This window comes from Moschus berezovskii, chromosome 11 (assembly GCF_049115385.1).
Source record: "Moschus berezovskii isolate FMDL1 chromosome 11, NW_MosBer_1.0, whole genome shotgun sequence".
NCBI lineage: Eukaryota > Metazoa > Chordata > Mammalia > Artiodactyla > Moschidae > Moschus > Moschus berezovskii.
The window spans coordinates 33,151,786-33,176,617 of record NC_142470.1 but is presented as its reverse complement, the minus strand read 5'-3'; the positions used below and the strand labels follow the sequence as shown (position 1 = coordinate 33,176,617).

Here is a 24,832-nt window from a genome sequence, read left to right as displayed (position 1 = left end):
TGATGCTGAAGCTCCAATCCTTTATCCACCTGATGCGAAGAGCTGACTCATTGGAAAAGACTGATGCTGGGAAAGATTGAGGGCAAGAGAAGTGGGTGAAGAGAAGTGGGTGACAGCGGATGAGATGGTTGGAATACATCATGGACTCAATGGACATGAGTTTGAGGAAGCTCGGGGAGATAGTGATGGACAGAGAAGCCTGGCATATTGCAGTCCATGGGGTCACAAAGAGTTGGACATAACTTAGTGACTTAGTTAAACAGTTGCCATTGAGCTGACAGTTGCCCTCCTAGGTGAAAATTGAGAATTCTTTTTTGAGAATTGAAGATACTCTGTCCACACAAAAGCTTGTACATGGATGTTCATAGACAGCATTCAAAATACCTGAAAGGTAGAAATAGACTCAAATGTCTGCCAACTGATGAACAGATAATCAAAATGTGTTATGACAATATAATGGAATATTACTAGGCAACAAAAAGTAATGAAGTACTGATGCATGCTTTCAAGGGAAGAACCCTTGAAAATATGTGAGTGAAAGCAGCCAAACATAAAATGGCACATAGGGTATGATTCCATTTATATGAAATGTCCACAACAGGCAAATATGTAGAGACAAGGTAGGTTAGTGGAGTGGGGAAAAAGAGTATTGAGATTCTTTTGAGGGGGAAAAAAAGATCTTCTGAAATGAGATATTAGTTTTTGTTAACAACTCTTTTGAATATATTTTAAAAACCACTGAATTGTGACTTTAAAAATGTGAGTTTTATGATATGTGAAGTATGTATCTCAATAAAGCTGTTAAAAATTGGTCAGGGAAAGTTTTTCTTAAGAAGTGACATTTGAGCTGAGATTGGAATGACTAACTTGAGGTTGGTGGTTATGAATTCAAAGTCAGACCAGCTGGTGTAGTTGTGTATTTAACTTCTGCCTCCCCAATGTTTGAGAAGCAGAGTAGGTAGAGTTGGTGTTTTAACAAGAGTATGACAGATGAAGAGAGCTGGTGAGAAAGGTTGGAGAGTATGCAAAGAAATGAACGTAATAATGGGCCGTGGCGTGCACGTTGGTTAAAGAGAGAAGTGAGACCGTGAGGAAGATAAGGGACAGGGTGGAGGTGGTAGGTTCAGTGAAGCTTAGGTCCCGCTGGTGTTGAAGTATTGTTGGAGGCAGGACACTGGAAGGAGTGAGCTAGAAAGATAGAAGTTGGTGTGAGAGTAGAAGAAGTTGGTGTGTGACTCAAGATTTTAGATAATTGGTAATACAGCGTTCTAGAACAAGACTTGAAACTGGTGGTTGATGCAGAGTTGGGGACAGGTTATTGAAGGAGAGTTCAGGGAAGACCAGTGTATAGGTTTTTTAAAGTTGCTGTAACAAATTACCACAGACATGGTGGTTTAAAACAGAAATTTATTCTGTCACAATTCTGGACACCACGATCTTTTATTTTATTTTAAAATTTATTTTGTTGAAGTGTAGTTGATTTACAGTGTTGTGTTAATTTCTACTGTACATCAAAGTGATTCAGTTATATATATATATATGTATATATACGCACATATATACATTGTTTTTCACTGTGGTTTATCACAGAATATTGACTATAATTAGAGCTTCCCTGGTGACTTAGCATTAAAGAATCTGCCTGCCAATGCAGAAGATGTGGATTCAATCCTTGGGTTGAGAAGGAAATGGCAGAATGGAGAAGGAAATAGCCACCCACTCCAATATTCTTGCCTGGGAAATCCCATGGTCAGAGAAGCCTGTCCATGGTGGGCTACAGTCCATGGGGTCACAAGAGTCAGAAACGACTTAGTGACTAAATGACAACCACAAATTGAATATAGTTCTCTATGCCATACAGTAGGACCTCGTTGTTTATCCCTTCTATATGTAATAGTTTGCATTTGCTAACCCCAAACTCCCAGTCCACCCCTCCCTCACCTCCTCCTTGGCAACCATAAGTCTGTTCTATGTCTGTTGATTCCACAATTTGAAATCAAGTTGTGAACAGGGCCACACTCCCTCTGGAGGCTCCAGGGAAGAATCCATTTGTGTTAGGGTTCTCCAGAGAAACAGAATCAATAGGGTTTACATTTATATAAGAAGTGATTTATTATAAGGAATTGGCTCATGAAACAATAGAAGCTGACAAGCCCCAAAATCTGTGGAAAGAGGCAGAAAGTCAAGAACCCAGGAGAGCCAAGGATGTAGTTCTAGCTTAGGTCTGAAGGTGTGAGAACCAGAACTGATAATGTAGATCTGTGTCTGAAAGGCCTGCAGGTGTGAGACCCAGGAAGAACAGATGTTTCCATTCAAGTCCAAAAGCCAGAAAACCCAGTGTCCCAGTTCAAAAGAATTCTCTCTTACTTTGAGGGAGGGTCAGACTTTTTATTCCGTTCAGGTCTTCAACTGATTGGATGAGGCCCACCCATGTTAGAGAAATCTGCTTTACTCAGTATACCAATCTGTATGTTAATCTCATCCAAAAACGCCCTTGTAGGAGCACTCAAATACTGTTTGTTCGCATGTCTTGGCACACTGTAGCATAGAAGAGTTGGCTCACAAAATTAAGCATCATGCCATTCTTTGTTTCTTCCACTTTTGTGGCTGTTGTCATTCCTTGACTTGTAGCTGCCTCACTCCAGTCTCTCCTCCTTGGTCACATGACCGCTTCTTCTTCTCTTTCTTCTCTGTGTGTCTATCTTATAAGGATACATGTAATTGCATTTAGGGCCCATCTAGATAATCCAGGATAAATGCTTCCTTCCCAAATCTTTAACTCAGTTACCTATTTTGCCATAGAAGGTAATATTTGCTCTTCTGACATATAGGGTACTATTCTCAGGTTCCAGAGGTTAGGATTTGGGCATATCTTTTGAGGGGTTCACCATTCAATCAACCACAGTAGTGTTTGGGAAAGGTCAACTATGTGGATGTTGAAATGAGTAAGAATTATGGCAGTAATATTGAACTCCACTAGAGAGGGATATTTAGGGTTTTGGTGACATGAAATTCATGTCATGATCACATGAAATTCAAAACTAGGGTTTTAAGGAAAAGGGGAGAAAATCTGAGAATAGCTATCAGGTTCTAGGAGGACATCTCCCCCTCACCCCTACAGGAGATCCAGCTGTTTGAGGGATGTGAGAGAGAAAGCGGCTGCCACTTGAATAGCTGCTGCTGCTGCTAAGTCACTTCAGTCGTGTCCGACTCTGTGTGACCCCATAGACGGAAGCCCACCAGGCTCCCCCGTCCCTGGGATTCTCCAGGCAAGAACACTGGAGTGGGTTGCCATTTCCGAGAAAGCCAAACCTTCAGGGAAAGCCAGGTTTCCTAGTAGAGCAAGAAGGTGAAAGTAAGACTCAGAGGAGAGGATCCTCAGACAGAGAAGGGGTTTTGCTGATGGTGGACCTGCAGACAAGTTGAAGGATTTGAGAGTGGAGGGTTAGTAGGAAATGGGGTCTTGTGTGGCTGTGCAGAACCTTATGAAATGAAAGTCCAAGTGAGTCTCTTATGAAACAGGTGTAACCTGTGATAAAAGTTGTACTGAAATTAGCCCGTCTCCTCGGCAGATCATGGTGCTGCTGATGTGAGTATTGTTGAGAGAGGGTCTTGCCAGGAGCATGCAGACCTCTGGGTTCCCATCTTTTTTTTTTTTTCTTATGCAGTTTTAAAAAATTTACTTAGTTTTAATTGAAGGATAATTGTTTTACAGTATTGTGTTGGTTTCTGCCAAACATCAATATGATCAGCCATAGGTACATATTTGTCCCCTCCCTTCTGAACCTTCCTTCCTCCCACATCCCTCCCCATTCCACCTCTGTCGGTTGTTACAGAGCCCCACTTTGTTTCCTGAGTCATACAGCAAATTCCCATTGGCTGTCTATTTTACGTATGGTTGTGCACGTTTCCACGTTACTGTCTCCATGCATCCCACCCTCTCCCTCCTGCCCCGCCCCTCATACGTCTGTTCTCTGTGTCTGTGTCTCCACTGCTGCCCTGAAGATAATTTCATCAGGACCGTGTTTCTAGATTCCATATATGTGCATTAGTGTGCAATATTTGTTCTTCTCTTTCTGACTTACTTCACTCTGCGTAATAGGCTCAGATTCATCCACCTCATCAGAACTGATTCACATTCCCTTTATGGCCGAGCAGTACTCCATTGCATATATGTACCACAGCTTCTTTATCCATTCATCTGTTGATGGACATTTAGTTTGCTTCCATGTTCTAGCTATTGCAAATAGTGCCACAGTGAACATTGGAGTGCATGTGTCTTTTTCAATTTTGGTTTCCTCAGATTATATACCTAGTAGTGGAATTGCTGGGTCACATGGTGCAGCAAAAGCAGTTCCAAGAGGCAAGTTTATAGCAATTTAATCCTACATCAAGAAACAGGAAAAACACTGAATAAACAACCTAACTTTACACCTAAAACAACTGGAAAACGAAGAACAAAAAAGCCCCAGAGTTAACAGAAGAAAGTAAATTATAAAGATCAGAGTGGAAATAAATGAAAAAGAAATGAAAGAAACAATAGTAAAAATTAATAAAACTGAAAGCTGGTTCTTTGAGAAGGTAAACAAAATTGACAAACCTTTAGCCAGACTTGTCAAGTAAAAAAGAGAAGAATCAAATCAACAAAATTAGAACTGAAAAAGGAGAGGTTACAACAGACAATGCAGAAATACAGAGGATCATGAGACTATTATGGGTTCCTGGCTTTATTCCCTTTCATGGTGGTGTGAAGACCTGGGGAGATGTGACCTGAAGTTCTCCTGATGGCAGCTACACTGGCTGCTTCATTGACCAAGGGCTTCCTTCTGAAATTATGAATTTCTTGGGCCCTCCAAGAGGTAAAGGAATAGAGGTATCCTGACAGCATGTATCAGCAATTTCAGTGGTTTGAGTGGGGATGTTTTACATATTGCTCTTCGTAGCATCTAAACATTGCCCCAATCTGCTCTGGTATTTGGATGCACTGCTGCTGCTGCTAAGTCGCTTCAGTTGTGTCTGACTCTGTGCGACCCCATAGATGGCAGCCCACCAGTGGATGCACTGTGTATCCTTAAATCCATTTACAGCTGCAGAAGTGCTGAGTTTGAAAGCAGAACACTTAAAATGGACCCAAGTGTTTAAAAAGATAGATACTTATTCAAGAAAGTATTGGTGTGTAGTTTATGAAATAATAAGGCTTTTTTTTTCAACTAGCCTGATTATTTTTAGAACAGAAATGACAGGGAGGTTTTCCATTGCAAAGAAATGTATGACTTAACCGAAACCGAGCAGTTCTTCAAGTGAGCGGTTTCCTTTGGCAGTCATCTCACCCGCAGCCCTTCCTCCAGTGTTAGATCTCTTTTGATTCTTACAGGTGGCCACCAGAGCCGAACTGAAGAATGTGTATCCTGCTTCCATGTGTAGAGAGAATTAGAGGAGGCTGTAGGACACAACAGTGTGAACTGTTGGTCTGTTTCTACATTAACTCATCTATCAGTGATGATTGCCAGTGTGTGTAATACATTGAGATCTGTAGATACAGATTTATGGTAGAACTGTTTCTCTAAATACACTTAATACATTTAACATTATTGTATATTTAACACCTTTTATCTCCGCTTAATGACTACAAAATGTCCAATTATGAAACTTTGATTATCTACAATAAACCCATATTTTCATGGGTTCCACCATGAAGAGGAACCCATATTGTGTGCAGCATTCTCTCCTGAGCTGCTTCTCTCATTTTTTTTAAAATTGAAGTATAGTTGATTTACAGTATTATATTTCTTTCAGTTTCACAACGCAGTGATTCAGTGAGCTGTCTTTTCTTCTCTTGCTGCAACCTCTGAGTGTTTTCACATAGTGAAACACCGGATTTTAGATGACCCTCCCCACCCACCCTCCAGCACTTACAGATTTTTGCAGTTCTGAATTCCAGCCCAGGCTTCTGGTCCAGGTTAAGACTCCTGTATTCAGTGGTCCTATAGACATTTCTATCTTGAAGTCTCACTAGCTTTTCTGTCAACACATGGTTCTAATAATTTTTTCAGTCAATTTTCCTTTTAAAAATTTTTTACTTATTTATTTTTGGCTGTGCTGGGTCTTCGTTCCTGCCTGGGCTTTTCTCTAGTTGTGGTGAGCATGGGCTGCTCTCTAGTGGCAGTGCATGGGCTTCTCATTGCAATAGCTTCTCTTGTTGCAGAGCATGGGCTCTTGGGTGTGTGGGCTTCAGAAGTTGCTGCATGTGGCCTTAGTAGTTTCAGCCCCTGGGCTCTAGAGCACAGGCTCAGTAGTTGACACATGGGCTTCGTTGCTCTGCAGCATGTGGGATCTTCCCTGACCAGGGGTCAAACTCATGTCTCTTGCATTGGCAGGCAAATTCTCTACCGCTGAGCCACCAGGGAAGCATGAGTCAATTTTCTTAGACTTCTAAGTAGATAACTATATTGCCTGTGGGAAACAGTAACGTAATCATTTCCCAATAGTTATACCTTTATTTTTTTAACTTTTGTTTTGGCAAGAACTTCTGGATCAGCACTTCCCAAAATTGCCTGAAAAGAATCAGCTGGGCAGCTTGTTTTAGATATACAGAGCACTAGGTCTCTGCCTTTGGGAATTTTAAATTAGTAGATCTGGGTTGAGGCAGAGAAATCTGTTTTATTTTTAAACAGATACCATAGGAATTTTTAAATCTTCAGATAATGTTGGGAAACACCGTTTCAGAGCCAATATTTTAATAGTGGTGATAGTCTTTGGTTCTCGGCCATGGAGCATCTGTATCACGTATGGTGTTAATTGACTTCTGGTTCTGTTCCTGCCTTCAGCTATGGCATTGTCTGTGACAGCTGTTGGAGATATTGTGTGCCCAGGTGTCAGTGGGCTGTCTCAGTCAGGCAAAGAACTTTCTGCCCTGACAATCATTCCATAAGCATTTCTCGTACCTGTTCTGCTTCAGGCTGCAGAAAGTGCTGCCGTACGAAGAAGCACACGGTGGATCTTATGGGTTTTCTGACCTTCATGCCTTCTCTAACCTCCACCCTCCCTTCCGCGGGACTCTGGATGCCTGTGACACTTCTCCCATAGTACCCTTGTGTGCTTCTCCTTCTTTGTCTTAGCTGACCAGACCCTGTTTGGCCCAAACCTGAAGTATTGGTCATAGCTCTCCTTCCTCATCCTACCCTGACATGCAGCCTGTTACTGCACGTGAGTCAGAGAACTGTCTGCTCCGTATATGCTGGAAGCAGCGTCTAAATCAGGGATGATTTTTAACACGCTGGGGTCTTATCTTATGTTAATGGAGTAATGTTCTGAAAGCTTCTATAGTTGTGTCTTTGGACTGGCACCTTTAGCTATAGCTCATAGATAGCGCTGTGACAGTGCTGAACTATTTCCAATTATTGTTCTATCATATTTTATTACTTTTATATCTTTGAATCTGTTGTTCTAGCTACGTTTGTCTCCTCTCTTCCTCATCCTCCCCAATTTCCCTTGCCAACTTCTGTTCAGCCTCTAAGCTTCAGCTCAGCCATTGCCTGTTTTCCTGAACCCCAAGTTGATTTATGTGTCTTTTCATGCTCTGCTGTGGCATACTGAATAGGAGGCACTTATGCTATTGTAATTATCTGTTCACTTGTCTGTATATTCTTTTAGCTTGTAAGTCCTTAGTATGTTGCCAGCCTGTGTACCCCATGTGTTTGTTAAAGAACTTTATAAAGTTGTCATCTCCCATTTGTTCCAGTTTTTAAACTACTTTTGATCATGAGAATGTTCATTTTGTCTTCCTTGACTTGCAAAAAGTGTGAGAGATTGATAATGTCCAATTTTGGCAAGAATGTGGAGAAGAGGACTTGGTAAAAGTGTGAACTGATGCAACATTTGAGAGATAAAATGTTAAATGCATATAACCCTTGACCCAGCAATTCTCCATATAGGAATTCTCCCACAAAGACCCTTGCACCAAGTATATCAGGGTTTAAGTATGAAGAGATGATCAAAATATCCAACAGTAATTAAATGGTGAAATTTATATGTGTGTGTGTGTGTATGTGTGTGTGTATAATTATATCTGTGGAATTCTGTGTAACATCCGAAATAACTGAACTAGATATGTATGTTCAGATATGGAAAGAGGTCCATAATATATATTCATTTTCACCGTTCCTCAGAAATAACCTCTGCTTTGAATTTAGTGCTTAACACTAAATTCATATTTTTGTATTTTTATTACACGTGTGTGACCATTAAAACATATAGCATTATTTCTCATATTTTTAAATTTATTTTTTATTGAAAGATAATTGCTTTAGAGAATTTTGTTGTTTTCTGTCAAACCCCAACATGAATCAGCCATCAGTTCAGTCAGTTCAGTCGCTCAGTCGTGTCCGACTCTCCGCGACCCCATGAATCACAGCACGCCAGGCCTCCCTATCCATCACCAACTCCCGGAGTACACTCAAACTCATGTCCACAGAGTCGGTGATGCCATCCAGCCATCTCATTCTTGTCGTCCCCTTCTCCTCCCGCCCCCAACCTTTCCCAGCATCAGAGTATACATATATCCCCTCCCTTTTGAACCTCCTTCCCATCTCCTGCCCCTTCCCACCCATCTAGGTTGATACAGAGCCCCTGTTTGAGTTTCCTGAGCCATACAGTAAATTCCCATTGGCTGTCTATTTTACATATGGTAATGTAAGTTTCCATGTTACTCTTTCCATACATCTCACCCTCTCCTCCCCTCTCCTTATGTCCATAAGTCTATTCTCTACATCTGTTTCTCCACTGAAGTGAAGTTGCTCAGTCGTGTCCGACTCTTTGCGACCCCATGGACATCAGGCTCCTCCGTCCATGGGATTTTCTAGGGAAGAGTACTTGAGTGGGTTGCCATTTCCTTCTCCAGGGAATCTTCCCAACCCAGAGATTGAACCCAGGTCTCCCACATTGTAGACAGGCGCTTTACTGTCTGAGCCACTGTTGCTGCCCTGTAAATAAATTCTTCAGTACCATTTTTCTATATTCTGTATATTGACTTCATCAGAATAGCATCATCCTGTAGCTTCTTTTGTTCACCTACATTGTTTATAAAATGATCTCCATACTGATATGGTTATTTTCAATGCCATATAAAATTCAGTTCTGTTAATATACCACATTTAATTTATTCTCTTATTGACTGACATTCAACTTGTTTCTACTTTTCCAAACAAAGCTTCAGTGGATTTTCTGGTACAGGTCATCTCATGCAGCCCAGAGAGTTTTTCTATGGTATAGTTTTAATAGTGGAATTCCTGAGTCCAGAAGAGTGTTATAACTTACTTATGCTTAACGTAGCAATTGTTGGTACTTCAAGGGTACCCCTCCCAACCCCCGGGTTGATGTGTATGGAACCATAAATACTATATTGGCTGTTGTGGTGCACATAGGAATGTCAGTCTGTTGATGTTGAATGCCAGCAAATCTGTATAATTTTTTTTTCCTGAAAAGGAAACTGTTTGCTGCTCAAGCCAAGTTCTCCTTTTCTTTACACAACTCCAACCTCAGCTCTTATTGAGCCAGTTGAAATAGCAGTGGTTCCTTTTTTATGGGTCAAGAGGTTATAATTTTTAAGCATGTTTCAGAAGCCATATGTGAACTAATTACTTTTTATTCTACCTAGGTATAGTCTCATAAGTGAGAAACAAGGGCAGGAAAGTATTGCTCTTGAGGATAGGAGTAGCATTTAGGGTGTCCATGCTTGGAAATAGTTGATATGGGCAGCTGAGAGGGGCTCAGAGCAAGTGACAGAGTGACTCTGGTGGTATAGCCTGGTGATACAGGTGTCTCAGGCAGATGTAGTGTACACAGGACCTTGGGTTGGAGAGGCAGAGGTGCTTGGTGAATTCTTGGAGATTAGGGATCCTGTGTTCATAAGACTAGCTACAAAGCTTTTCCATGAGGTTGGCACCTTCTGTCCCTTCCTTCCCTCTCACTGAAAACAAGTCCTGCTTCTCCCTTTCAAGTAAGCATGAGCACAGATAGGATAGATTGTCTCAACAAGGAGCCTTGACTACAAAGATGAGCACTTCATTAAAAATCACCAGAAACAGCTATGCAAAGGAGATCGCAGAAGCGTTTATTTTGGACATAGAATTCAGAGAACAAGTGGAACTAGATTTTAAAATTGTGTAGTTGAACTCTTGGAGAGATATGCACAGTTTTTTAAAAATTAACTATTTCTGACTGCATTGGGTCTTTGTTTCTAGAGCAGGCTTTTTCTAGTTGTGGTGAGCAGGGGCTCTTCTCCACTGTGGTACTTGGGCTTCTCTTGTTAAGGAGCATGGGCTCCGGGTGTGTAGGCTTCAGTAGCTGTAGCATATGGTCTCTAGTTGCAGCTCGCAGGCTTAGTTGCTCTGTGACATGTGGGATCTTCCTAGACCAGGAATCGAACCTGTGTGCACTGCCTCAACCACTGGGCCACCAGAGAAGTTCCAAGCTATTTTATCTACCAAAAATAACTAAGTATTGATTCTGGAATTTAAAAGTTTGATTTTCAAAATAAGAAATTCATTAAGTGGGCTGATTATCAGTGTTTGTAACTTAAGAGAAGATTTGTGAGCTGGATACTAGAGCAGAAAATTGTTCTTAAACACATGACAGAAGGACAGAGTAATAGGAAGGAAAAAAAGACATGGAGGATAGGTTGAGGAGTGCCATCTAATAACAGTTCCAGAAGGAGGCTAAAGAGAATGCATAGAAATTATATTTAAAGAAGTAAGAAACCCAATTTCAAGGTGGTTGACCAAACACATTTTCCCACTTACCCTCTGTACTAAGCCCATAGAAATTATAAACAATTAAGTTTAATAAATTATCTTCTCAAGATTGAAAAGAAGTGTTCCTGACCTGAAGCCATAAAACATTTTTAAGTGAAGGGGTGTATGTAAAGGAGAAGTTGCAGAAAGGAACTGCTTAACAGTGCCTGTTTGAGGTCATCACTACTACTGAGACCCTGGAGCTCTCAGCTGAATTTGTCAGAAAAGATTCAACATGAGGCCCCCAGCAAGGAGGCCACTATTGGCTAAGATGGCAAGTGAACAGTCCCATGGGAGATGTTTACATGGTCATGAAAACCCAGAGGGAGCTTAGCAGAGTGAAATATAAACAGCAGACCTACACGCTGTGGGTTAGAACAGTCAGAAAGAAACTTTAAAAATAGGTCAGTCTAATTTCCTTAGAGGACCAAGGATAGACTTTCATGCTTAATACAAGAAGTAGAAGTTATGAAACTATAAATAATAATGAAAATGAAGAATACAGTTGTTGAACAAACTCACTAGATGGGCTGCAGCGCAAACTGGATATAGCTAAAGAACAGATTGTTGAACTGAAAGATCAGGAAAAGAAATTCTCCCGGAACCCAGCATCAAGAGATAAGAGTATCTAGAGAGCATATATGTTTTTGTTTGTTTTTGTAACCATTCAGCCAGTCTGTCTTTTAGTTGGAGAGTTTAATCCATTTATATTTAAAGTAATTATTGATATATATGTTCCTATTGGCATTTTCTTAATTGTTTTTGGTTTGTTTTTGTAGGTCTCTTCCTTTTCTTATGTTTCCAGCCTATAGAAGTCCTTTTAGCATTTGTTGTAAAGCTCGTTTGGTGGTGCTAAATTTTCTTAACTTTTCTTTGTAAAGTTTTTGATTTCTGCATCAATTTTGAATTTTGAGACCCTGCTGGATAGGGTAATCTTGGCTGTAGATTTTTCCCCTTTCATTACTTTAAATACATCCTGCCATTTCCTCTGGCCTGCAGAGTTTCTGTTGAAAGATCTGCTGTTAACTGTATGGGGTTTCCCTTGTATGTTACTTGTTGCTTTTCCTTTGCTGCTTTCAATATTTTTCCTTTGTGTTTAATTTTTGTCAGTTTGATTAATATGTGTCTCAGTGTGGTTCTCCTTGAGTTTATTCTGTATAGGACTCTCTGCATTTCTTGGACTTGATTGACTATTTCCTTTCCCATATTAGGGAAGTTTTCAACTATAATCTCTTCAAAAATTTTCTGATTCTCTTTCTTTTTCGCTTCTTCTGGGATCCCTATAATTCAAATGCTGGTGCATTTAATATTGTCCCAGAGGTCTCTGAGACTATCCTCAATTCTTTTCATTCTTTTTTCTTTATTCTGCTGTTGAGCAATTATTTCCACCATTGTATCTTCCAGTTCACTTATCTTTTCTTCTGCCTCCGTTATTCTGCTATTGATTCCTTCTAGAGTATTTTAAATTTCAGTAATTGCATTATTTGTCATTGTCTGTTTATTTGTTATTTCTTCTAGGTCCTTCTTAAATATGTTAAAATGGTTCTTGCATTTTCTCCATTCTGTTTTCAAGATTTTGGTCATCTTTACTCTCATTACTCTAAATTCTTTTTCAGGTAGTTTGCCTATTTCCTCTTCATTTATTTGGTCTTGTGGGTTTTTACCTTGTTCCTTCATTTGTACAATATTTCTCTGTCTTTCCATTTTATCTTACTGTGTTTGAGGTCTCCTGGGGCTTCCCTGGTGGCTCAGAGGTTAAAGCGTCTGCCTCCAGTGCGGGAGACCCGGGTTCGATCCCTGGGTCGGGAAGATCCCCTGGAGAAAGAAATGGCAACCCACTCCAGTATTCTTGCCTGGAGAATCCCATGGTCGGAGAAGCCTGGTAGGCTACAGTCCACAGGGTCACAGAGTCGGACACGACTGAGCTTCACTTTCTTTCTTTCTTCCCTCAGGCTCTAGGGTCTTAGTTCCTTTTGTTTTTGGTCTCTGCCCTCTGTTGGTGATGTTAGTCCAGTGGTTTGTGCAGGCTTCCTGTTGGGAGGGACTTGTGCCTGCATTCTGGTGGGAGGAGGTGAGCTTTTCTCCCACCCTGATGGGCAGGGTTGTGTGAGGTGGTAGGTATTAGGGTGTCTGTGGGAACCCTGTCTGCTGATGATTGGGTGTGTGTTCTTGTCTTGCTTGTTGTTTGGGTGAGGCGTCCTGCCCTGGGTGCTGCTGACAGTTGGGTGATGCCGGGTCTTGGGTACAGGTGGAGGCCTTCGTGGGAGTCCTCACTAATTATCACTCCCTAGGATCAGCAGTTCTCTGGCAGTCTGGTGTCCTGGACTCAGTGCTTCCTCAGATTCTCAGGCCTGATCTATGGTCAGGGAACCAAGATCCCACAAGCCATTTATCAAGGGAATAAAAAGGATTAAAACTAATAAATAAAAAACTAGGAAAAAAAAAAGAACCCTAGACAAATGGCAGATGCAATAGCAGGTGAATAGTAACAAAAGCAAAGGAACATATATACACACACAAACAAAACCAAACCAGTCCAAAGAAGACTACAGAGAGTGACCTGGTGAACAAAGAAAATAAAAAATACCAACCAATTAAAAACAACACTAACTGAAACATGAAATAGAAAACAAGACCAAAGCAGAGAGCCAACTGAGGAATAAAGCAAAGAAGAGAAAACACACTAACAAGGTGGGGAGGGGGAGGAGAAAATAAAACAGAAATGCAGAGTTAAATAGAAGTATTTTAAAAGATTTAAATATATTAAAGAATACCTATGCCAAGAAAAGAACAATAAGAGAAACAAAACAAAAAAGAGAGAGAAAAAAAAACCTAAATCCCACAAAATTGCAAAAAGCCAATGTAGAGGTAGACATATTTAGAGAAAATACTAATAAAAAGTGTGATTAAGAAAAAAGTTCTCGACTGGCACCCAAAGATCTAGGAGGAGCTTCAAGCTTTGACTAGACTTCCAATGAATTCATCAGAAGATAACCCAACCTGGACCCTAGAGTCTCTTAAAACATCCATCGATGATGCGTCCCAGGCAATGCAGGGTGCCACTCAACTCTCTGAAATGTTAGCAACGAACCTCAGTAACTTGACTCTCAACCCTAGTATCAAGTTGCCGTATCTACCAGAATACCCATCTCAACCAACCGGGCAGTTACCTAGTCATAAAACACCCAGTAGGTGGAGAGGAGTGAGAACGCTCTTGAGTGAGCGGAGATATAGGATGCAAAAGCTGATTGAATCACTTAGACTTCGCTATGCCAAAGGAGTTCCTCATTCTGACTCTCAAAGAGAACTACAGCAGCAGGAGGACACTGAGATTCGATCAAGAGTGCGAAGATTCCAGTGTACCTGTAGTTATTGCCAGTTTAAGAGAAATCCTTCTGATGATAATTATGAGAATTATTACAACACAATATATAGAAATTATGCCATGGAATCAAATGAGTCATAAACCTTATTCTTGTACTGTTTTCTTGCTGGTTCATTATGAAGCAGCCTGGGAAAGACTGTATCAATATTTTGATAATGTATATTGTAAATTTGTCTTTTTTACTTGCATCTCTTTTCTACCTTAGTACAGTTAATGTATGAGGAATCTATATGTAGCTTGGATTTGAAATGATTTGAGTATACACTAGTTCCACTTTGATCTGACACCAAGAAGTACTAATTAAGTCTCAGGTATTGCCTGTTTCTTAAACCTTAAGTTCGCTATAAGATGAAACTCAATATTAAGAATTTGAAACAAATTAACTTGGGAAGGAATGTAAAGATAACATTGGCTGGCTTGGCCAGAGCATTATTAGTGTGTTAAATAGTAATAAAATTTTCTGATGCGCTGTTTCAGTTTTCAGTAGCGAATAGGTATGTTTATAGATGATCTGAATAAAACTTGAGACTTATTTGAGTAACTTTTAAGATAAATCCTTGTTCTTATCTTAGACTTGTTTTTGCTAGCTGTGTATTAAATGAACAATACTTACCCCCCCAAAAAAAAAAAAAAAAAGTTCTCAAAATCTTAAAGTGCATGCTCCTCAATAAGAGAAGCCATGCCACAACTACATAAAGACCACAAGCAGCAACGGAGACTCAACACAACCAAAAATAAAGAAGGAAAGAAAATTTAAAAAGAAAATGGAAAGAATCCAGGGACTTCCCTGACAGTCCGGTGGTTAAGACTGCACTTCCAATGCAGGGGGCCTGGAAGGACTGATGCTGAAGGTGAAACTCCAATATTTTGGCACCTGATGTGAAGAACTGACTGATTTGAAAAGATCCTGATGCTGGGAAAGACTGAAGGCGGGAGGAGATGGGGACAACAGAGGATGAGATGATTGGATGGCATCACTGGCTCAATGGACGTGAGTTTGAGTAAACTCCAGAAGCTGGTGATGGACAGGAAGGCCTGGCATGCTGCAGTCCATGGAGTCGCAAAGAGTCAGACACAGCTGAGCGATTGAACTAAACTGAACTGAACTAGGATTCCATCCCTAGTTGGGGAACTAAGAATCCACATAGTGCATGAAGTGGCGGGGGTGGGGGGGGACAAAAAAAAGAATCCAAATGATATTAGGTTAATCACCGGTTTTAAGAAATAACAGCAGAATGTCTTCAAGGGGCTGAGGAAAATAAATTTGAACTTAAAATTCTATTCTCATCCAAACTATCCTTCAACAGTGTGGATGCTATAATAACGTTTTCAGAATTTAAGGACTTTGAAAGCCCTTTGCCAAAAGAGCTATTTAAAGATACATTGTAGAAAGAAAATAAATGAACCAAGGAGAGAGTAATGGGATTTAAGAGGGAAAAACAAAAAGAAGAGAATTCAGAAAACCAATGCTGAATGTAGATAAATATTGGTTGTAAGATATATGATGATTTTTAGTAAGTTGTGACTTAAATCAACAAAAATAGCAACTTGGAATTTGTGGTTAAGGAGAGCAAAGAGGGAATTAGAAGCTAACTATAGCCTTCCATCCCCAGTGAAAAATATGCATGCAGGATGAAAAATAACAATAAAACTGAAATGCAGAATTCAACTTGAAGAAAAGTCAGAGAAATTCTTGGCTATCAAAAATTAAGTCCCAAATTGTGGTATCCCCAGGATTTATCAGATTGGATACTGAAGTTAGGCCAGTGGTTGGGGTTATTAGTGCCTCTGAGGTATAGAAAATCTAACTTGGGTCTACTCAAGGTGAGTAGAACTGGTACTTTTGTAAAGTTTAAAATTTTAGAAGGGCTGCCTCCTTGTGAAAGAGGGGCTCAAATTACTCTTCTGGCCCAGAGAGAGTACGAATAGCATTCTCCTACAAAAAACAGTCTCCACTAAAGGTGAGCTTATTTTCAAATATTGCAAACTCTATTATAAAACAATCTACTGTGAAGGAGAATCAGCTAGCACAACATATAGTACCTTTAGTGTGCCACGGACTTTAGAAAAGAGTACATTTTAAAAATAAAGGAAATAAGTTTAGGAATAGTGACATTTGAAAAAGGAATAAGTCTATGACAAAGGAACAAAATGAACTTCCAGAAATAAAAAATAATAAGGTTAGACTCAGTGGAGGGGTTAAATAGCAAATTAAAGACAGCTACAGCAAAAATTAGGAAATGGAAAATAAGTCTGAGGAAATTAATCAGGATAGAGAATATTGAACACAAATACTGGGAAATGGAAAATGTGAAAGTCCATTGAAGAATTTGAAGGATAGCGTGAAAAGATCAACCTAGAATTCTATACCTAGCAAGTCTGTTTAAGAGCAAAGAAAGAATATATATTTTCAGAAAACTTCTCAGTGGGTTTGCCACCAACAGACTGTTGCTAAGGGAACTAACAAAAGATTTGCTTTGGGGAAAAAATAAATTGAAGCAATAGGAAAGAAATGGAGTATAAGAAATGGTGCACAACAGAGTTAGTAAATGTGAGTAAATTTAAATAAGCACTATGTGTAAAATAATAATGACTAATAATTTTATTGGTCTGAAAATAAGATGCAGCTGAAGATCTAATCAACCATGCTATGAATATAGTTGAGGCATGGTTAGAATTAAAGGATTTTAAGTTACAAGATGAGAGTACAGATACTGACTAAGGTTGTGTAAAATGTTCATGTTAAATTGCTTAGAGGAGGTCTCTGACTTCTCTGAGGAGGCTTATGTTTCTGCCTGAATCCCCACCAGTGGTGGCTCAGGATGATGTATTCAGAGTAATTTCAAGTGAATGGACAGGAATGGCCTCCAAGACACCAGTCCTGAACTTTTTCTTTAGGCTAAAGTGCTCCCAAGTGTCAGGGTCTGTAGTCAAGTACCCTGAGGTAAAGACTGTGCTGTGCAAGAAATTAGCTTGAGGCTGGTTGAGAATATAGTCATCTGATCGCAAAAAAGTTTCAGAATATCTTAGTGCCTGGTCCACAGGTATCTATGTCCTTGCAGCTGCCCTCAGTTGAGTGTCCCCACCTCTACTCAGCCAAGCGCCCCCTTCACGATCCCCAGTGTAGTACTTGCATCCCCAGTCTGTTTCTGACTTTTTGCAAGGAAGTTTCACCGCCCCAGGTGATCTCTCTGATCCCTTGTATGTTCTCTAAGTTTACTTGGCAGAGGGCTGTGTTGTACTGTGAAAAAAGTAAGACAGGCCTATTTATATGAACCTATAATATTGAGACTGTTAATATCTAATTCATAAAATATTGGGAGGGTTAAATGAGCCTCTGAATGTGTGCAAAGCACCTCTTAGATAACGTGACACTAAATTCTCAGTAAACAATACTTTGTTTCAGACAAAGAAAAAAACCAGCCACCAGAAGAGTCTGCTCAAAGAGTATATAATTGCCCCAAAAAGGAAAACAAAATGAGAAAGATAAAACCTAAAAAGTAATTAAGGACAAAAATAAAAGGAAGAAACTAAAATAATAACAAGCTATAGAAACAAATCCAAATGTATTAGTAATCTGTGAACTAACTAAAATTTTCAGATAAAAAGCAACGATTGTCAAGTGGATGTTTTTTAAAAATTTGGTTGTATGCTATTTACAAGAAACAGCAAAAATATAAAAAATATATACACAAAGTTGAAAGTTAAGGATAAAAAAAGCAGAAAATTAACACTGCTATATGTTATATATGAAAGTTGTTAAGAGAGTAAATGCTGTACATTCGCATTACAAGGAAAAAACATTTTCTTTTATTTTATATCTATATGAGGTGATAAATGTTCACTAAACTTATTGTGGTAATCAATTCATGATGTGTATAAGTCAAATCATCATGTTCTACATCTTAAACTTATACAGTGCTGTATGTCTATATATCTCAGTAAGAAAGAAGAAAACAAAAGACACACCAAGCTAAGAACTCACCAAAGAAACATGGTGAAACTTTATTAACCTCAGAAAATAGATTTCAGGGCAAAATAGATCTCATAGATTTCATTTTATGAGAGATTAAAATGATGTATTTTATGTTATGTATATTTTATTACAGTAAAAAAAGCTTCACTAGAGGTAAAGTTTACAAAAGATAAAAAGATGAAATCAACAGCTATATATATACAACAGCATGAATATGCAACTACTAAACAACCTTGCTTTCTAAAACTGATTCAAGATGGAATAAAAACTGTAAATATTAGTATAATCATTAAAGAATTTGAATTAGTAGCTTAAAATATTTATACAAAGGAAACAACCAGGCCTGAACAACTTTACCTAAGTTTCAACTTTCAAAGAAAAGAATTCAGTGTTAAAAAAATTTCCCAAAGTCTAGAAAAATAAATAATGAGCATTCTGATTTCATTTTTAAGGCTAGAATTACCTTGGTACCAAAACGTTATGAGGACAAGAAAGGAAAATTACAGGCTATCCTAATGAACACAGATGAAAGCCTAAACAAAATATGAAACTTATCTCCATAGTGTATCCAAAAGATCATGACCACTCTTGTTTTATTCCAACATTTAAAGATAGGCTTCCCAGGTGGCTCAGTGGCAAAGAATCTGCCTGCCAAGAAAGAGATGTGGGTTCGATCCCTACGTTGGGAAGATCCCTGGAGCAGGAAATGGCAAGAAATGGCAGCTCACTACAGAGGAGACCGGCAGGCTATAGTCCATAGGGTCTCAAAAGAGTCAGACACGACTGAGCGACTAAACAACAAGAGATAGATTATTATAATTTAATCATATTCATAGGTTGATGGATTAAATCTGTATAATCAATAAATAGTTATTAAGATCCCATATTCATTAATAATTTAAACATTTACACACACTATACCTTAGTAATATAGGGGTAGAAGAATTCCCTTAACCTAATGAGAGTTGGACTGTGAAGAAAGCTGATCGCTGAAGAATTGATGCTTTTGAACTGTGGTGCTGGAGAAGACTCTTGAGAGTCCCTTGGACTGCAAGGAGATCCAACCAGTCCATTCTAAAGGAGATCAGTCCTGGGTGTTCATTGGAAGGACTGATGCTAAAGCTGAAACTCCAATACTTTGGCCACCTCATGCGATGAGTTGACTCACTGGAAAAGACTCTGATGCTGGGAGGGATTGGGGGTGGGAGGAGACGGGGACGACAGAGAATGAGATGGCTGGATGGCATCACCGACTCGATGGACGTGAGTTTGAGTGAACTCCGGGAGTTGGTGGTGGACAGGGAGGCCTGGCGTGCTGTGATTCATGGGATCGCAGAGTCGGACAGGACTGAGCGACTGAACTGAACTGAACTGAATATAGTATATTTATAAAAACATAGTATCCATTATATGTACTGATGAAATACCAAGAGTAAGTGTTTTAAGATTGAAAGCAAAACAAGCAGGCTTGCTGTTACTTCTATTCAACATTTTCTTGGAGGTTCTAAGCAGCATAGAAAACAAGGAAAACAAAAGGCATTTTAATTGAAAGGAAGCAAGTTACTGTTATTTCATGGTGACTGTCAATACAGAGAGACTGAAAGAATCTCTAAATAAATCATTAGAATAGAGCAGGGACAATAAAAGTAAAAATAGATAAATTAGAATACATCAAAATTAAAAACTCCTGTGTGTCAGAGGATACATCAACATAGTGAAAAGGCAAACTATAGAAAGGAGATATTTACATATGATATTTTTGATAAGGGTCTCATATCCAGATTATATAAAGAACTCCTATAACTTAAGAACAAAAAATAAAGCAAACAACCTGTTAAAAAATGGGTAAAGGAGTTGAATAGATATTTCTCCAAAGATGATTTATAAATGACCAGTATACTTAACACTGTTTAACTGTATATTTAAAGATGGTCAAGATGGTAAAATTTTATGTATGTTTTACCAAAATTTTTAAAAATAGAGCAAGATTGCTATATGAAAAAATCTTTCTGTAACTGGAAATAAATAACAGATACATACATCCTTTGTGAACAAAAATCTATAACTTTATTGGAAGAACTTTAAAAAGGCTTATGGGAGTTTGCTGGCGATCCAGTGATTAGGACTCTGTGTTCTCACTGCTGAGGGCCCAGGTTCAGTCCCTGGTTGGGGACCTAAGATACCACAAGCCATTCACAGAAGGAATATTCTATGTGTGAGGATGTCAGTTCTCCTCAGAAATGTCTATATATTCAATCAGTTCCCATCAGAATCCCAGCAGGTTTTTTGTGTGTGTGTGCGGTAAATGACTGATGGTAAAATTTAAGTGGAAGTGTGTGTGAAGGGGCAAGAAAAATGAAGACTCTCCTAATAAGGAATGAAAGTTTGAGGCATTGGTACTACATGAAAAGATAAATGGAAGCTGTAACTGCTAAATTATCTTGAGACTGGTATAGGTACAGAAATAGAATATCTGTCTTGTAAGAGAAGAATGGGTTGTTTATTAAATGATCCTGAGGCAATTGATTATCCATATTGGATTATTTCCTTATACATATAAAAAAATCAGTTCTAAGAAGATTCAAATTTAAAAATGAAAGATAAAAACTATAAAATAATGACAATCTGGCAGGATGCCTTTAATACAAAAGGCACAAAATATGAAAGAAAGATTAATAAATTGGGGCTGCTGTATATTTTAAGATGACCAATCATCAAAAACAGCAGAATGAGAAAGAAACCTTAACATGAAAGTTGTTTGTAAGATATGCCTTCTGTAAGGTTAAAATACAAAATATATAAAAACTCTTAGAAATCAGTAAGAGAAAGACTCTTACAAATCAGTAAATGAAACACTATCCCAGAGACAGGAACAAGCATTTCATAGACGAAGAACCACAGTGGCTCATAAACAGTGGAAAAGATGCTCAGTCTTTCTAGTAGTAAGGAATTGCAAATTAAAACCACAATAACATTTATCACCTACCAGATTGGTGAATGTTACAATGTGTACCTGTAACAGGGGTTGACATTAATGTAGAGGGAATCTCTTCCACAGCTGATGGGAGAGGAAATTAGTGTAACTACTTTATAAAAGCAAGTTGGCAGTGCCAAGTAAAATTGAATGTGTATAACTTATGACCCAATAATTCTTAGGAATAACTCTTAGGAAATTCTTTTACATGGTCACCAGGAGACATGGACAAGACAGTTTTATAGCAGCATTGTGACAGAGAGGGAAAAAATGGAAACAACCCAAATGTTCATCAACGCTGGAGTGGCTATATAGATTATGATGTAATTGAGCAAAGAAGTACAGTCAGACAGTTAAAAAAAAGAATGAATTACATAGATCAATTGTAACATAATTTTGAGTAAAAGAAGTTGCATAAAAATATATATGTAAACCTATATAGATTTTTAAGCATGTATTAAATAAATCATGCATTTTTAATAATACATAATTACTGAAATAGTAAAATCAAGCAAACAGTCCAGAATCCAGGATACTGATCACCAAGAAAGGAGCAGGTGTGGTGGGAATGGGCTGTCTTAGATGAGGGCTCACAGCCAGGCTTCCAAGTGATGGCAATGGTCTGTATCTCAGACTATAAGATAGCGGGTGGATGGGTATTTCACATTTTAGAGCATGCACAGCCATTTTATATGGTTTTGATGTATTTTTTAAAAATGTAACCTGTAATATTTTTCAGAGATAATGGGAAATGTTTTGAAATTAGGTAAAGTAGATTAAGGTATTGAAAACGCACGAAGATTAAAAATCATCACCTAAGAGTGTTTGGAGGAGATTTAATTTTCTTGGTTAAGGCCTCCCCCATATCAGTGTTAAGGTTCAAGTGAGGGGAAAGGTATAAAAAACTGTCAGAACTTCTTGGGCCTGGAGTTTAAATGAAGTGTGGGGGTCACCAGTCCCTACACCTGGATGACTTTTCTTCCTTCCTTACTCCCTGTACTTCTGTAAATATTTAGTGACTAACTGCCAAGTCCTGGCCATTGTACTAGGGGCCAAGTAGTCAGAAGAGGTAATGTCTCTGTCTTGGCAATTATGGTAATGGTAGTTTTCAAACTTTTGCTCAGAGGCTTTGTTAATCTTAGTTTCCTAATAAGACTCCACAGTGAAATCACTTCATGGCCATATTATAATTCACTCTTTAAGATATTTTTAAAGAAGTCATTTTTTTGCCTTAATTTTCAATTTAATTGAAAGTGTTGGCCTTCCCAAGGTGGTGCAGTGGTAAAGAATCCACCTGCCCATGCAGGAGACACCTGAGATATGAGTTTGATCCCCGTATCAGGAATATCTCCTGCAGTAGGAAATGGCAACCTACTCCAGTATTCTTGCCTGGAGAATCTCATGGACAGAGGAGCCTGGCAGGCTGCAGTCCATGGGGTCACAAAGAGGCAGACACGACTGAGCGAGTGAGTGCACACACCCACCATCTCCCGGAGTTTGCTCAAATTCATGTCCATTGAATTGGTGATGCCATCCAACCATATCATCCTCTGTCTCCCCCTTCTCCTCCTGCCCTCAGTCTTTCCCAGCATCAGGGTCTTTTCTGATGAGTCGGCTCTTCACATCAGGTGACCAAAGTATTGGAGTTTCAGCTTCAGCATCAGTCTTTCCAATGAATATCCAGGGTTGATTTCCTCTAGAATTGACTGATTTGATCTCCATGCTGTCCAAGGAGCTCTTAAGAGTCTTCTCCAGCACCACAGTTTGAAAGCATTTGGTGCTTCGCCTTCTTTATGGTCCAGCTCTCACATCCATATTTGACTATTGGAAAAATCATAGTTTTGACTATACAGACCTTTGTTGACAGAGTGATATCTTTGCTTTTATATATATATATATCTTTATTTCCAGTCTTTTTCTCCTTCCCATACACATCAAGCATCTCTTGATATACTCTGGAATTGGCTCTTCTGTATTGATTTAATCTTTCTATCTATATTTTTGAGACTTGAACTGGGATCTAACCTTAAACCTTGACTTGGAGCAGTGTTTTTGAAAGCACAATTAAGTGCTGGGAAGGGAAACATTTTTCATTTTAACAGTCTTATTTTAATGTTTATTGTAAAATATACACATGAAACCTGTGATTTCATGGCTGTTATTACTCAGGAGGCAACTAACATAGTCTGTGTGATACCCATCTCACGTAGAGTGCATGAATTAATGGCCCAGGGGGTTCTCAGATGTAGCAAAAAAATCACAGAATAAATCCATGGATTACAGGCATAGTGTTTAGTTGTAAAGGTGAGTTAAGATATCTCTGGTGTCCTCTGATTGTTCCCTATTCATATCATAACTCTAAAAAAAAATTAAGCTTCTATGTTTTAGTCAGGAAAAAGCAATCTAGAAAATTCATCTAAGCAAATAATTTATTCAAATAACGCCTTCTGTTGTAGGTCGGTTTCTGGAAATACACAGATAAATAAAATGTAGATCCTACCCTTTGAAAGCACTAGCCTAACAGATAGGCAAGTGCAGTGTAGTATTGGAACAGTGCAACAGTGGAAATGTGTACTCGTCAAGTGGGTAACTTGGAAGAGTGGGCACCTACTTAGGGAGCCGTGAGGGAGGTCTTCGGAGAGAAAGGGAGACTTGCAAACAAGCGGTCTTGAGAAATGAGCAGAAATTTACAATGAAGGAGATTGGGAAAGGGAGATCTCAGAAAGGTGCGGGCCAAGGTACAGATTAACTGAGCAGCTTGTTCATGCTGATGTGGGGTGAAAGGTGAGGACAGAGAGTGGAGCCAGATATGAAAGTGCCTGTGTGGGAATAGGATGGCGTGCCTTTATATCTCAGTCTATAAATGACTGTTAGCCTTCGAAAGGCTTCAAGCAGAAGATTGCACGATGTCTGGGGCAGTGTAACAGATGGAGCCGAGAAGGGGGAGTCAGGATTACGTATAGCTACTCATTGGGCAGAGAGAGCAGTTGTGGGGAAGTTCAGAATTTCTGCTTTGTTTAACTACATATAATTTTCAGGAAATTTGATTATATATAGATTTTTTCCCCCAGAATTTAATGTGTTCAAGGAGGCTCAAGGAGTCTGTTATAAACAAGGTATTAAGTAACTTTCCCTATATATTCTTAAAGGTAAATATATTTTGGCTTCTTTTATGTTAAAATACCGGCTCCCAAGGTGACTCAGCAGGAAAGAATCAGGAAGATCCCCTGGAGGAGGGCATAGCAACCCACTCTAGTACTCTTGCCTGGAGAATCCCATGGACAGAGGAGCCTGGCAGGCTACAGTCCATGGGGTTGCAAAGAGTCGGACACAACTGAAGCGACATAGCACACACGCATGCGTGTTAAAATACATGCAGTCTGGGAATTCCCTGGTAGTCTATGGGTCAGGACTCTTGTACTTTCACTGCCAAGGGCAGTTTGATCCTTGCACAGGAAACTAAGATCCTGCAGGCTGTACAGTGTGGCTAAAAAATAAATAAAAATAATGCAGGCAGGATATTAAATTAAGTGGAGATGTGCTACTGATGAGACACAGCTGCAAACAAATTCTGTTTTCCAGTTAAAGTGGTACATATGGTAACACACTGCAGAGGCAGAAGAATGAAATATTTAAACTTTTTTTGCAACTAGTATCCTGCCAGGAATATCTCAGACAACAGTATTATTTAAAGGGAATTGAGTGGA

The 24,832-nt window shown here is 39.1% G+C and overlaps 1 protein-coding gene and 1 pseudogene across 1 annotated transcript in view; both read left to right on the top strand.

Annotated features, from left to right (window-relative positions):
• The window catches only part of DTNB (dystrobrevin beta), a 256,908-nt gene that overhangs the window by 103,619 nt on the left and 128,457 nt on the right, over positions 1-24,832 (top strand).
• On the top strand, positions 12,376-15,207 carry LOC129539973 (developmental pluripotency-associated protein 3 pseudogene; annotated as a pseudogene).